The 12,159-nt window shown below is 35.8% G+C and overlaps 1 long non-coding RNA gene across 1 annotated transcript; it reads left to right on the forward strand.

Annotated features, from left to right (window-relative positions):
- Positions 1 to 1,099: 1,099 nt before the first annotated feature.
- Positions 1,100 to 2,644, forward strand: LOC121977666. Its single transcript, XR_006110994.1, has 3 exons — positions 1,100 to 1,232; positions 1,976 to 2,032; positions 2,539 to 2,644. It is a non-coding gene; the product is annotated as an uncharacterized LOC121977666 (long non-coding RNA).
- The last annotated feature ends 9,515 nt before the right edge of the window (positions 2,645 to 12,159 follow it).

Genomic DNA, 12,159 nt, shown 5'->3' on the forward strand with positions numbered 1-12,159 from the left:
AGTTCTCATCTAAATCTTGATTAATACAAACCGTTGGATCTAAGTAAGGAGTAGAAAACCCAAACCCTTCTCCCAACTCCTATCTTTTGATCATTTTTGATCCCGAACCCTTCTCCCAACTCCTCATCTCACGTGGCCTTCTCCATCCAACTCCTCTCCGGTGAACCACTCCTCCGAACTCCTCTCCGTCAAGACCACACCTTCGTCAAGCGGCAGATCCCGGTGCTGAGGCGATCGACCATGACATATCAACCCATCTCTTCGCCTCCTTCGCCCCCGACGTTGAGGCGGTGACTGGTATAAGGAGGACAAGATGAGCGTGAGTCCAGTGTCGGCCTCGGACACCCATGGCAACCCGGATGAGCAGATCGCGCAGCTCATGCAGTGCAAGCCGCTCCCCGAACAGGAGGTTACATCTCTCCCTTTCCCTCGCTTATTTTCGTCCGATCGCTCCTTCGATTTATTCCTTCTCTGGTCAGGATGTTTATTTTGGGGGTTTTCTGCTCGATTCATGCGTATTCTTTACAGATCTGAGGTTGAGTGGGTGTTTAGCAATTTACAGATCTGCGATGCTGTTATGGCGTGTGGTTTGGCTGAGATGTTTGTTTCTAGTGATTACTGGGATCTATATATGTAAAATGGTAGATATTGGCGTTAGATCTATTTTAATCTTTAGTCGATCTTTCTTCGTAACGAATTGGTTCGGTTGCAGGTCTTTGATCCGGTTCCCTAGATTATTCCACATATCCTATGATTCAAGCTTTAAACAATGGAGTTTGTAGAGAAATTTGAGCTTTTCCCAGACTTGAAACTGCTAATGTAGAACTGGCGAGATCCCCTTCGAGGAGGAAGCCGACTTCGATCTATCACTCTGACCGGATTCAGGCACCTCTCTGGACCTTGTTCTTGTCGACACCCTCAATGGATTCTGCACTGTCGGAGCTGGCAACCTCGTACATCACATACCTCTCTTCCTTCCTTGCAAAATTTTCATTTTTTTTTAACGTTCTTCCATGATCTTATCATTGCCTGTGGATGCGAGGGGCATGCCCCGATCGAGCCCAACATGCAGATTTCCTCCATGGTAGAGGAGGCAGTGACGTTAGCTAGGCATTTCTGCGAGATGGAGTGGCCTGTGCTCGTCTTCCTCGATTCCCACCACCCAAACAAGCCTGAGCCTCCTTATCCGCCTCACTGCGTTGTAGGATCAGGGGAGGAGGATCTGGTTCCAGGTACCTTCTCACTACTCGTTTAGGGTTGAAGCTAACTTGTTTGTTGAATTGCCTGTGTGGATTTGTTCCAATAAGTTAGAAGCTTTTTGTGGATCTGCAATATATCAACTCTACTTGTTGAAGAATTCTTACTATAGATCCTGAATAGTTAAATAAATGGTGTCTTTTCTCATAGACTCTCTTTTTGGGGTTCTTTCTATAGATAATGAATGCCAATGTGGTAAAATATTCACTAGTTCAATCGGCCATTATAAGGAAGGTAAATACATGTATAGGGCAAAAAGATAGATGCATGTGTAAATGGGGATTGATCAAGGAATTATAGCAGAACTAATTGGATTAGTACCTTAGGCTTAGGATGTTCGGAGTTCTAGAAAGGGAAAAACACTAAAGAGGAAGAAGTTAGACCATGAGCCAAGTTGTATCGACATTGCAAACCATGAGTGAAGTCATTGTCGTCTTGGGACCTTGTGGAAGCCTCACTGATCTCATGCAGAATTGTTGCCATCCCACGAGTTCGAGTATCGTCTCATGCAAGTTTTGTGTTAGTCGACTGACAGAAAGAGAAGTTTATCTTATCCAAACAAGTTCATAATGAGTTCACATTGTTAAGACATTAGATTTTGCAGTCCAATGTTTGTTTAGTGTTCTTTTTTTTCCCTATGAAAATAATATTTGGAATTTCTTACAGTTTATCATTGTGAGTTAATAACTATATTTATAAGTTTTAAATAAAATTTTAGGTTAGGGTGCTTTGCGAAAAAGCTAAGGAGGTTTTAATGGAAGAAAGCAATGTTCAGGTAGACATTACTTCTTTTAAGTAAGTTATTCAATCTAGTTAAGGCCCTTGTTAAAGTATAACGTTGTTGAATTTCCTTGAAGTTGTTCACTCGCATGCTGGCCATGATCATTCTCTATTAAAATTAGAAAGGAATGTAAACAACACAAACCTCGACTGATGTCTCATAAGAAGTTCTTATAGAACTTCATTGGTTGTAGGCGTAGAAGCTTACTATAGATCTGTATTATTGAACTTCAGGATATTTGCTTGTATTACAAGATATATACTTCATGTAAATATGAAATAAAAAACACTTCAAGCTTACTATATATACTTCATGTATTATAAGATATTTGCTTTCTTTCTGCAGTTTGAAGAAACGTTGTATTTCTGCAAGCTTTCTTTCTTTCTTTCTACAAGCATTTCATTTCTGAGTAATGAGTTTTGGTTAATTTATAAAAAATAGCTAGTAGAAGTAATTTTTTGGTTCAAACTATTGACTGTAATTTTTTGTTTATATTTCAGGCCAACTGTTCAATCTGTTCAAAGCTCACAAAGATCCTAGACAAAATCCAATTGCTTATTCCTGCAATAGATTGAGAAAGACAAGCTACTTCTTCAGTATTATGGTAGTAATTACTGTACTGTTTTGTCCCATTCTCAAACCGATAATAATTTTTTAGTGTAGCTAATAGAAGTAAACAGATTGTTGGTTTCAAGGTCGGCTAGTTATTTTGTGCTCTTTTGTTTTATTTGTGAATATCACTATCTACTTTGAAACAGAATTAGTCTTAATTTTGATATTTACTAGCTTCTCATGTAATTAAATACTAATATTACTTCAATGTCAGAATTCTATTATTTTGGTATGAGTTTGAAATCATTAGCTGAGTTGATTATATGTAAAATTCAAATCTAGACATGGTAAAAGAAAAATAATAGTTTCGTAAATATAAAAATAATGATTTTTAAATAATTTTTTTTAATTTTTTCTTTAAAACGACAATGCTTTTAAAGCGTTGCAAAAAGTGTTGTCTTTGTAAAAAAACAACAACGCTTTTAAAGCGTTGTAATAGTGTTGTCTTTGCAAAACATGACTACTCTTTTAAAGCGTTGTCTTCGCTACAAACGACAACGCTTTAAAAGCGTTGTCGTTGAGCAGACTTTTAACAACTGTGCCTTTAACAACACTTTTTCAGACACAAAGACAACGCTTTAAAAGCGTTGTCTATTAGCTTTTTTCTTGTAGTGACTAGTGGTTAAAGGGTTTAGTCAAATAGAGGGATTTGACTATGATGAAACATATGCTCCAGTTGCCAGACTTGAGTCTAATAGAATGCTACTGAGCTATGCAACTCATAAAGGATTTAAGCTTTATCAAATGGATGTCAAATTCACATTTTTAAATGGGCTAATAAAGGAAGAAGTCTATATAGGTCAACTACCTAGGTTTAAAAGCCTAGATCATCCTGACCATGTCTTTAAACTAAAGAATGCCTTGTATGGTCTTAAACAAGCACCTAGGGCTTGATATTAAAGGTTGACTTCCTACCTAATTTTCAAATGATTCAACCAAGATCAAATTGATCCAACTCTATTTATTAAATCAGTCAAACAAGATATCTTTATAATCCAAATATATGTAAATGATATAATTTTTTACTCAACCAACTCAGAATTTTTATAAGAATTTATAACACTAATGGAACAAGAATTTAAAATGAGCCTAGTAGGTAAACTAATTTATTTCTTAGGATTACAAATTAAATAAACAAATGAAGGAAATTATGTTTACTAACAAAAATACATTAAAGAATTACTTAAAAAATCTAGAATGGAAAATACTAAAGAAATAAAAACACTAATGACAACTAACACAACTTTAGATAGTAACCCAAATGGAAAACTCATAGACCTAAAATACTATAGGAGTGCCATAGGTAGTCTTTTATACTTAATTGTAAGTCAATCTGATATTTTATTTGTAATTAGTATGTGTGCTAGATACCAAACCTGTGTTAAGGAATCCTACTTAACTAATGTAAAGAGAACTTTTAGATATTTGAAAGGCACACCAAATGTAGGAATTTGGTATCCTAGAACACCTAATTTTGAACTAATAGATTACTCTGACTCAGATTATGTCGGCTGCAAACTAGATCAAAAAAGTACAAGTGGTAGATGCCAATTACTTGGACCATCACGTGTTAGATGGATTAGTAGAAAATAACATTATGTTGTTTTATCTACAACTGAAACCGAGTACATAGCAATGAGCGAGTGTGTAGTACAACTGTTATGGATGATGCACAAATTAAAAGACTTTAACTTAGAATATAAAAATATAAAAATCTATATTGATAACATTAGTTTAATTAACTTAACAAAAAATCCAATGCATCATTCAAGAACTAAATATATTGAAATAAAACATCACTTTATTAGAGATCATGTTGCTAAAGGAGACATTGAACTCAATTATGTTGAGTCTAAGTCAAATTTGGCTGATATTTTTACTAAACCACTACTAGAATCTGAATTCAATAATTTATGAAGACGATTGGAAATGTGCATAATAGACTAGGACTTTTATTATCAAACAAATTTTTAAGAGATTTGTAAATTCTAGACAAATCATTTACTTGTGTAATTTTTCATTTTTCTAGTGTTGCAAAATTATTTTAGCCTTAATCTAGATCAAACCATAGAAAGTATGATCCTATAGATCTAGAAAACGAGCATCTCATAAATACACTAGGTCTACCTTAATTGTGTATTCAAAAACATAAAATGACGTGAGATATGTAGACCTCCTGCTTGGACTTCAGATGCTTATATTAGTGCATCAACATAAGTCTGAGCGTAAAATACTAAAATACAGTGATCAAGCTAAGCAATCCTTCTTACCAAACAATAAGTTGGATTAAATTTTGCTTAACTTGACTAACCAAGTGAACACTGCTATCCTCTATATAGTTAGTTAATAACTAACGATTAGATATGTACTAAAGATATTGGTAATTAAATGATTATTTTTTAAATAAAGATATCAAATTCAGGGGAGGATCACTTGAGATTTTTTTCTTAATTTTTTTTTTCTTGTTTTCCTTAATTTTTTTAATATTCATTAGAAAATTTTTATCTAAAAATTTATTTAAAAATTATTCCTTAGAATATTTTTTTCTTTTGAAAAGTTCCTTTGAAAATATTACTTAGAGAATTTCTATTTGAAAACTTTCCTTAGAAAAGATTTACTTAAAATTATTTTGAAAATCTTTACTATAAAATGGTTGGAAAATATTTACTTAAAAACTTTATTTTATTTGAAATTACTTTGTAAATATTTACTTAGAAATTTATTCTGAGATTTTTGAAAATTTTCTTAGAAATTTTTGAAAAAGTCTATTTAGGATTTTTTTAAGTTTACTTAGAACTTCTTGAAAAAGTTTACTGAGAAATCTTTGACAAAAGTTTTTTTAGTAATGTTTAAAAAACTTTACTTAGAAATTTTTGAAGTTTTCTCGGACTTTACTTACAAAATTTTTGAAAAAGTATACTCAAATGTATTCAGTTTCCTTCGAATTTAACTTGGAGCTTTTTATTCAAACTTCTCCATAAGTCTGAGATATACAAAGCATTTGCTTTCAGTTATTTTCTACATTCCTGTCTAACATTATTTGTATACTTATATTTCCTTTATCTTTTTTTTTTTGATGAATGTCAAAGGAGGAGGGTAAGGGTTAATGTAGAAAAACACATCACGTAAAACAAATACAAAACAAAATAAGATCATTTATTTGCCTTTTTACATATTGTCCCTCAATATTATTTTTCTAATTTTAATCCAGATTGTCATTACATCAAAAAGAGAGAGATTGTTGGTGTAGGTTGTATTAATAATTTGATTTTGATGTATAACAAATAAGTTAAAGTTAGATGTGTTGTTTGTTTAACATTTCTACCAATTCTATAGGAGTTGACTAGTCTAAAGGACATGACACCAAGCTAAAATTCAGGTAGGTCAGTGGGGCTCGATAGCTGGTGCGAAGTCTAGATAGATCCGTGAGACCCAATATCTGGCAGAAAGTCTGGTTGGGTCTGCGGGACCTGACAACAGGCCGAAGTCCAATTAGGTCTACGAGCCTGACAACTGACGGGAAAACTTGGTGTATCAAAGGCAAGTCAACCGACTATAGTTGGTAAGTGGAGGTAAGCAACTGGAGGAGAGATCAATGAGAGAACATTCCCGATTGAGTGAACTGTAGGCATCGATCTAACTTAGATCTATTTAGAAAACCTAAGTTGAGACCTTGACTAGATCTTAGTCTCGAGGAGACAGAATCTAATTACTACTATTTACTAAATTAGGCTAACTTTATTTTGTAGGATATACATATTTTTATTGCCCAGGACTAACTCCTTTTTGTAGGGAAGAAGGCTGGAAAAAGAGGAGTCCGAGCCCCCAGAAGGAATCCAGGCGCTTGAAGTTTGAGCACCCGGAGCTGGTCTAGGCGCCCCGGACCAGTGTCACCCGTGCGGTGCCGGTGCCCGGAATTGGTCCAGGTGCCCGAACTTGAAATGTTATCCCAAAGCTTAGTTGGAGCATGACACCAAAAGGCTGCTTTGAAATTCGAGGAACGAGAGACTTCATGTTCCTTTCTGTTTGTTGGTAACTTTGTTATTTTCAGTTATTGTACTCAACTTTTGTAATACTTTTACGAACTGATAGTGATTGCCAACGAAAGCACTCGACGAGTGCAGGCCTTAGAGTAAGAGTTGTTGAAGGCTCTAAACCAAGTAAAAAATGACTTGTGTTAGTGCTTGGTTTCTCTGCTTCATTTCCTTCTTATTTCCACTGCATAACTTATTTTTAGTCGCAATTTTCGATAAACGGTATTCACCCCTTCTAGCATCTTTTCGATCCTATAACTACCTCCACTTATAATGTTGTCTTGGGAAGGCTGACTATGAGCACCTTTTAGACAGTGGTCTATACTTTCCACCAGAAGATGAAGTTCCCCATAAAAGACAAAGTTGGCAAAGTTAAAGGAGATCAATCGACGATAAGAAGATGTTATATTGATATAGTTAAAACTAACTCACGTAAAGCCCGTAGGATCAGGAAAGATGAAGTTTAAGCCGTCCAAGAAATACTAGTGTCCTGGCCAATAAAAGGGCAAGAAGAAGTAAAAGTCCACCCTGACTGATCCAATGGAATTACCCGAGTAGCAGCAGACTTCCACTCAGAGCTCAAACAAGAGTTGATTGCTTGCCTTTCACAAAATCATGACATCTTTGCTTGGTTTGCTAAAGACATCACAGGAGTTTCCCCGACCGTGATGGTGCATTGGCTCAACACTCTTCCGGATGCTGGGTCGGTCAAGCAGAAGAAAAGAAACTTTAGGCCCGATAAGAATAAGATAATCCAAGTAGAAATTGACAAGTTACTAGAGGTTGGGCACATCCAAGAAGTTCAATTCCTAACCTAGCGCACCAATGTGGACTTGGTATCTAAGTCAGGAAGCAAGTAACAATTATGCATATACTTTTGGGACCTCAACAAGGGGTGCTCGAAGGATTGTTATTCTCTACCCCGCATAATGCAGTTGGTAGACTCTACTGCCAGCTATGAGCTCATTTATATGCTGGATGTCTACTAAGGTTATCATTAAATTCTTCTATGAAGGATCGAAAGGAATTTATATATCTCCACAATGACATGATATTGTCCACTTTTGGCCTAAGCTTTCATGGTTTTATTTTTAGGCTCTACCCAAAAGGTCTCATTCCAATAGAGATATCTTTTTCTTATAAACTCATGATCTTTGCCGTGTATTTTCAATATGGGACTATATTTACAACCTTGCAACCCCAACACTCTAGACCTAGAAGACCAGGAAAAGGTCAATTTCATCACCTTCAGTGGAATCTTTTGTTACAATGTTATATCATTCGTGTTATATTTGAGAGATGTCCTAAGACAATCACCTTATAAAATGCACTATTTATTAGATAAATAAAAATTTACTATTTGAGTGTACATACTTTATGTATATGATTAAATTTTAAACTCATTTACTGAATATCCGAAATATAATTCATAACATGAGAGAACTTGTTATTGTATCATAATTAGTGAGCATCTCTACATGTATGATTATGAATGTATTGAAATATTCCCTAGTCGATGAATTGATGAGTTTGGACATCATCAATTCTGTGAGACTAGCGCATATTATACTCTTTAGTTTATCTAAGCAGCTACTCCTCATTGGCTAGAGACATTGGGATATCGAGAGTTAAACGTAGATACTAGTTAAGGGTAACTAGTTTATTAAAGTGACCTACCTTAAGAATTCATATGGTTATGGTTTTATATATATATATATATATATATATATATATATATATATATATATATATATCAATGAAGATCTCATTGCAACTTAAGTGCTAGTTTCCTTCGACTTGCAGTATTCAAGTCATTTTGGTCATGGAGACTTATACTTTGATATCTTAAGCAACTATCTCTTTGGAGGTGTGGACCCAGGATGATTGGATATAAATCAAAGTGCCTAAAGGTATTTGAATAATCCACAGATGATTCACTGCTCTTACATAGGAAATATGTATCCTATGACCACTTATCTGGATTGTTATTCAAAGTATTTGGCTAAAGCGTTACATGCCAAGAGTATAATACTCTTGGACACATGTCTAAGTAATTTGAATCTACATGATGAAGAAATATAACTTGGGCTATGTATGACATAGTCAACCTAGTCGAGACTGACACATAAACGATATCCTGAATCAAGTGGGTATAAGATGAGTGAAAGGAATGAGACACACCTCACTATAGTTGCTAAAAGATTTAGAAGTGGTTATAGAATCAACCATTGATTTTTCTGATGAATTGGGGTCATGATGTACTATTAAATGTCACTCATGATCTGTTTATAATTAATGGTTAATTATGAATCATCAACATAATCAGGAATATATTGGGTCATACTCACTATGAGTTTAATTAGGAAGACTTAAAATGAGTTTGAGAATTAGATTTTCAGATTGAGAGAGACTGAATCTGGTTAGACCAGACAAAGGGAAAATATGGAGATATTTTATCAGAACTAAAGCACAAATGAACCATGTCTTTTGAATACGAGTTAGGCCCTCTTTAATTTAATTAATGAACTAAATTGGTTTGATTTTAATTAAAAGAGGTTTGGTTATTAAACCAAGTTGATTTGGCTTTGAACCCAACTTAAGACTAATGGTATGAGTTGTAAGTTAACGAATATGGATTTTAGACTTGCTCCTCTAACCCATTAGGAGATCTATATAATGATATAGATTGGAGAGAAAAAAAAGTAGAATTTGATCAAAAACCTAAAGGTTAGGTTTTAATCAAAAACTCTTCCCCCTCTTCTGTCTTCTCCTTATCATCGTCGCCACCCAAGGAGGAATCATTGTCGGTGCCCTAGCTGTCGTTGACCTCCCTGTCTTCCTCCTTCAATGAGCCTCTGGCCTCTGGTGACTACTGCCATTTCCCAACAACTTTAGAAGTTGTTGGACAATAGTCGTCGCCTCTAGCCATGTGTTGTACGCCTCCTAGCACCGTTAGAACCCCTTACTATCAGCTGCCCTTCGTCCAGCGGTCACCTGCTAATTCTGAACCCTCTTCCACCAGCCACATCATTGGTAGTAGCAAGGAATAGTCCTAAACAGCTGCATCTTTGATTGTCATTCATCTTGCTTCGTGTCATCGGGTTGCGTAAGTCATTGGGCATTGAAGCGAGTTGATTACCTCCATGTTTGATATCGTCGAGTTGCTAACGTCGTCAGATACTGAACCATTGGTGAGATCTCTCTTGGATTGTCTTCATTCATCTTCTAGTATCGAAGATGGAATCGAGACTCTTAGCTTTGTGAAGCTATCTCAACGATTGTTCAGCATGGATACAGATAAAAGTGAGGCTTGACATCTTCATAGTTGATGCCCTTTCCACTCATTCGACAGGTATAATTTATTATCGTAAAATTTTAATTGTGTGATTATGTCTATCATATTGTATCTTGTATGCGTGCAGTGCGTGTGATATAATAAATTAATTTATTATTTTTTGTCTTCCACTGTGCGTTTATGAAACATATCCATGCATGCACTCATCGAGCTCCCTAATAGTTTGGATTAAAAAATATAGGCACAACTTACCAATGACTCATGGATCAGGTCTTCAAACATCAAGTCGGGAGAAATATCAAAGTATATGTGAATAACATCCTCATCAAAACTACCTGAGTTGAGAATCTGATCTCAGATGTCGAATAAACTTATAGTAACCTGAGGCAATATGGGCTCAAGATAAACCCCAACAAATGCCTATTTGGAGTCAAGTGTGGTCAGTTCCTCGGGTACATAGTGACTAAGCAGGGAATCAAGGTCAATCCTGAGAAAATAGAAGCACTCCAAAACATATCCCCTCCTCACAACCTTAGAGAGACTCAAAGACTGGTTGACTGCATCACTGTTCTTTCCTTATTCATTTCTCGATCGGTCAACCAAATCTTTCCCTTCTTCAAGATCCTTTAGAAAGCCTCCAAGTTCAAATGGGATGGAAAATACAATCAAGCATTTATTGAGCTGAAGGAATACCTATCCTTCCTACCACTCCTTACCAAGTCGGTGGTGGGAGAAATGCTATGGGTTTACCTGTTCGTGGCTGAGAGAGCAATCAAATCAGTCTTGATACAATAAGAAGGTAGTGTATAACACCTTGTTTATTTTTTAAGACATTTATTAAAGGATACAGAAAGTAGATTCACTATGTTGAAGAAATTGATTTTGGGATTTATCCTCATGGCTCACCGATTGAGCATTACTTTCTGTCCCATTCAATTATTGTTCTCACCAATAGCACCTTTGGGTAGGTATTAACAAATCAGAAGCCTTAGGAAGATTGATCAAATGGATCATAGAATTAAGTGAGTATGATATTCAGTATCAGCCCCGGTCAGCTATCAAAACTCAAGTCTTGGCAGATTTCTTACCGGAGACTCCCTAACAAGAATCAGAAGATACATGTAGAATCTATGGAGACGGGTCATCAACTCAACATGGTAGCGACATGGGGAAATTGCTAATCTTGCCTCAAGAAGATGTGCTCCAGCTCTCCATTCAATTGAACTTTCGAGCATCCAATAATAAAATTGAGTATGAAGCACTACTAGTCAGCCTTCAAACAACAAAGTGAGTCAAGGATTTTTGAGTTATCATACACTTGGATTCTCATTTAGTTGCTTGGCAGTTGGAAGGGGTTTTTGAGATTATTAATGATCGACTGTGATAATATACTGAGGTCTTCAAAAAATTGAAGGTTGACTTCTAGGAGGTTATCCTCCAAACGATTCCACGAGCTGATAATCAAAAGGTAGTTGAGTTGATCAAACTGGCTAGTTCACTGGCAAAATGGACTTTAGGGGACTCCGTGACTCAAAATCTACTAATAGATCAAGTGGATCAAGAACCGAGTCCAAGTGAAAAGCTGACTGGAGGATTCCACTCATTTCTTTCCTCTAGAATGGAACTTTGCTCGTCGACCCGGAGTAGGTTGACTACTCAAAAGAAGAGTAACTTAGTTCACTTTGATTGTAGATAATTTATATTAGCGAGCATTCTCAAGCCCTCTCCTCAAATGTCTTGGTCTCGAAGACATCAACTATTTCATGCAGGAAATTTGAGAAGACATTTACAAAAATCACATTGGGGGTTGGGCAGTCACTCAAAAAATATTATTAGTCAGTTATTTTTGGCCAACTATGTAGGCTGACACCACCCAACTCGTTGCTATCTATATCCATTGTTAGAAGCACCAACATCTCTCCCATCATCCTGATATCACTCAGCTAGAAGAAATTCTTCCCGGTGATAGTTGATTACTTCTCTAAATGGGTGTAGAAGAAGAGGCCTTAGCTCAGATAACGGAGGATTCTATCATATGATTTTTATGGAAAAGCATTATATGTCGATACCGTCTACCTCATAAGCTGGTTTTTGATAACAGCGGTCAGTTTCAGGGCCACTGACTTAAATAATGGTGCAAAAGCTTTGGTATTTAGTAGTCCTTGACTTTAGTTGCTTAT

This window comes from Zingiber officinale, chromosome 4B (genome assembly GCF_018446385.1).
Source record: "Zingiber officinale cultivar Zhangliang chromosome 4B, Zo_v1.1, whole genome shotgun sequence".
NCBI lineage: Eukaryota > Viridiplantae > Streptophyta > Magnoliopsida > Zingiberales > Zingiberaceae > Zingiber > Zingiber officinale.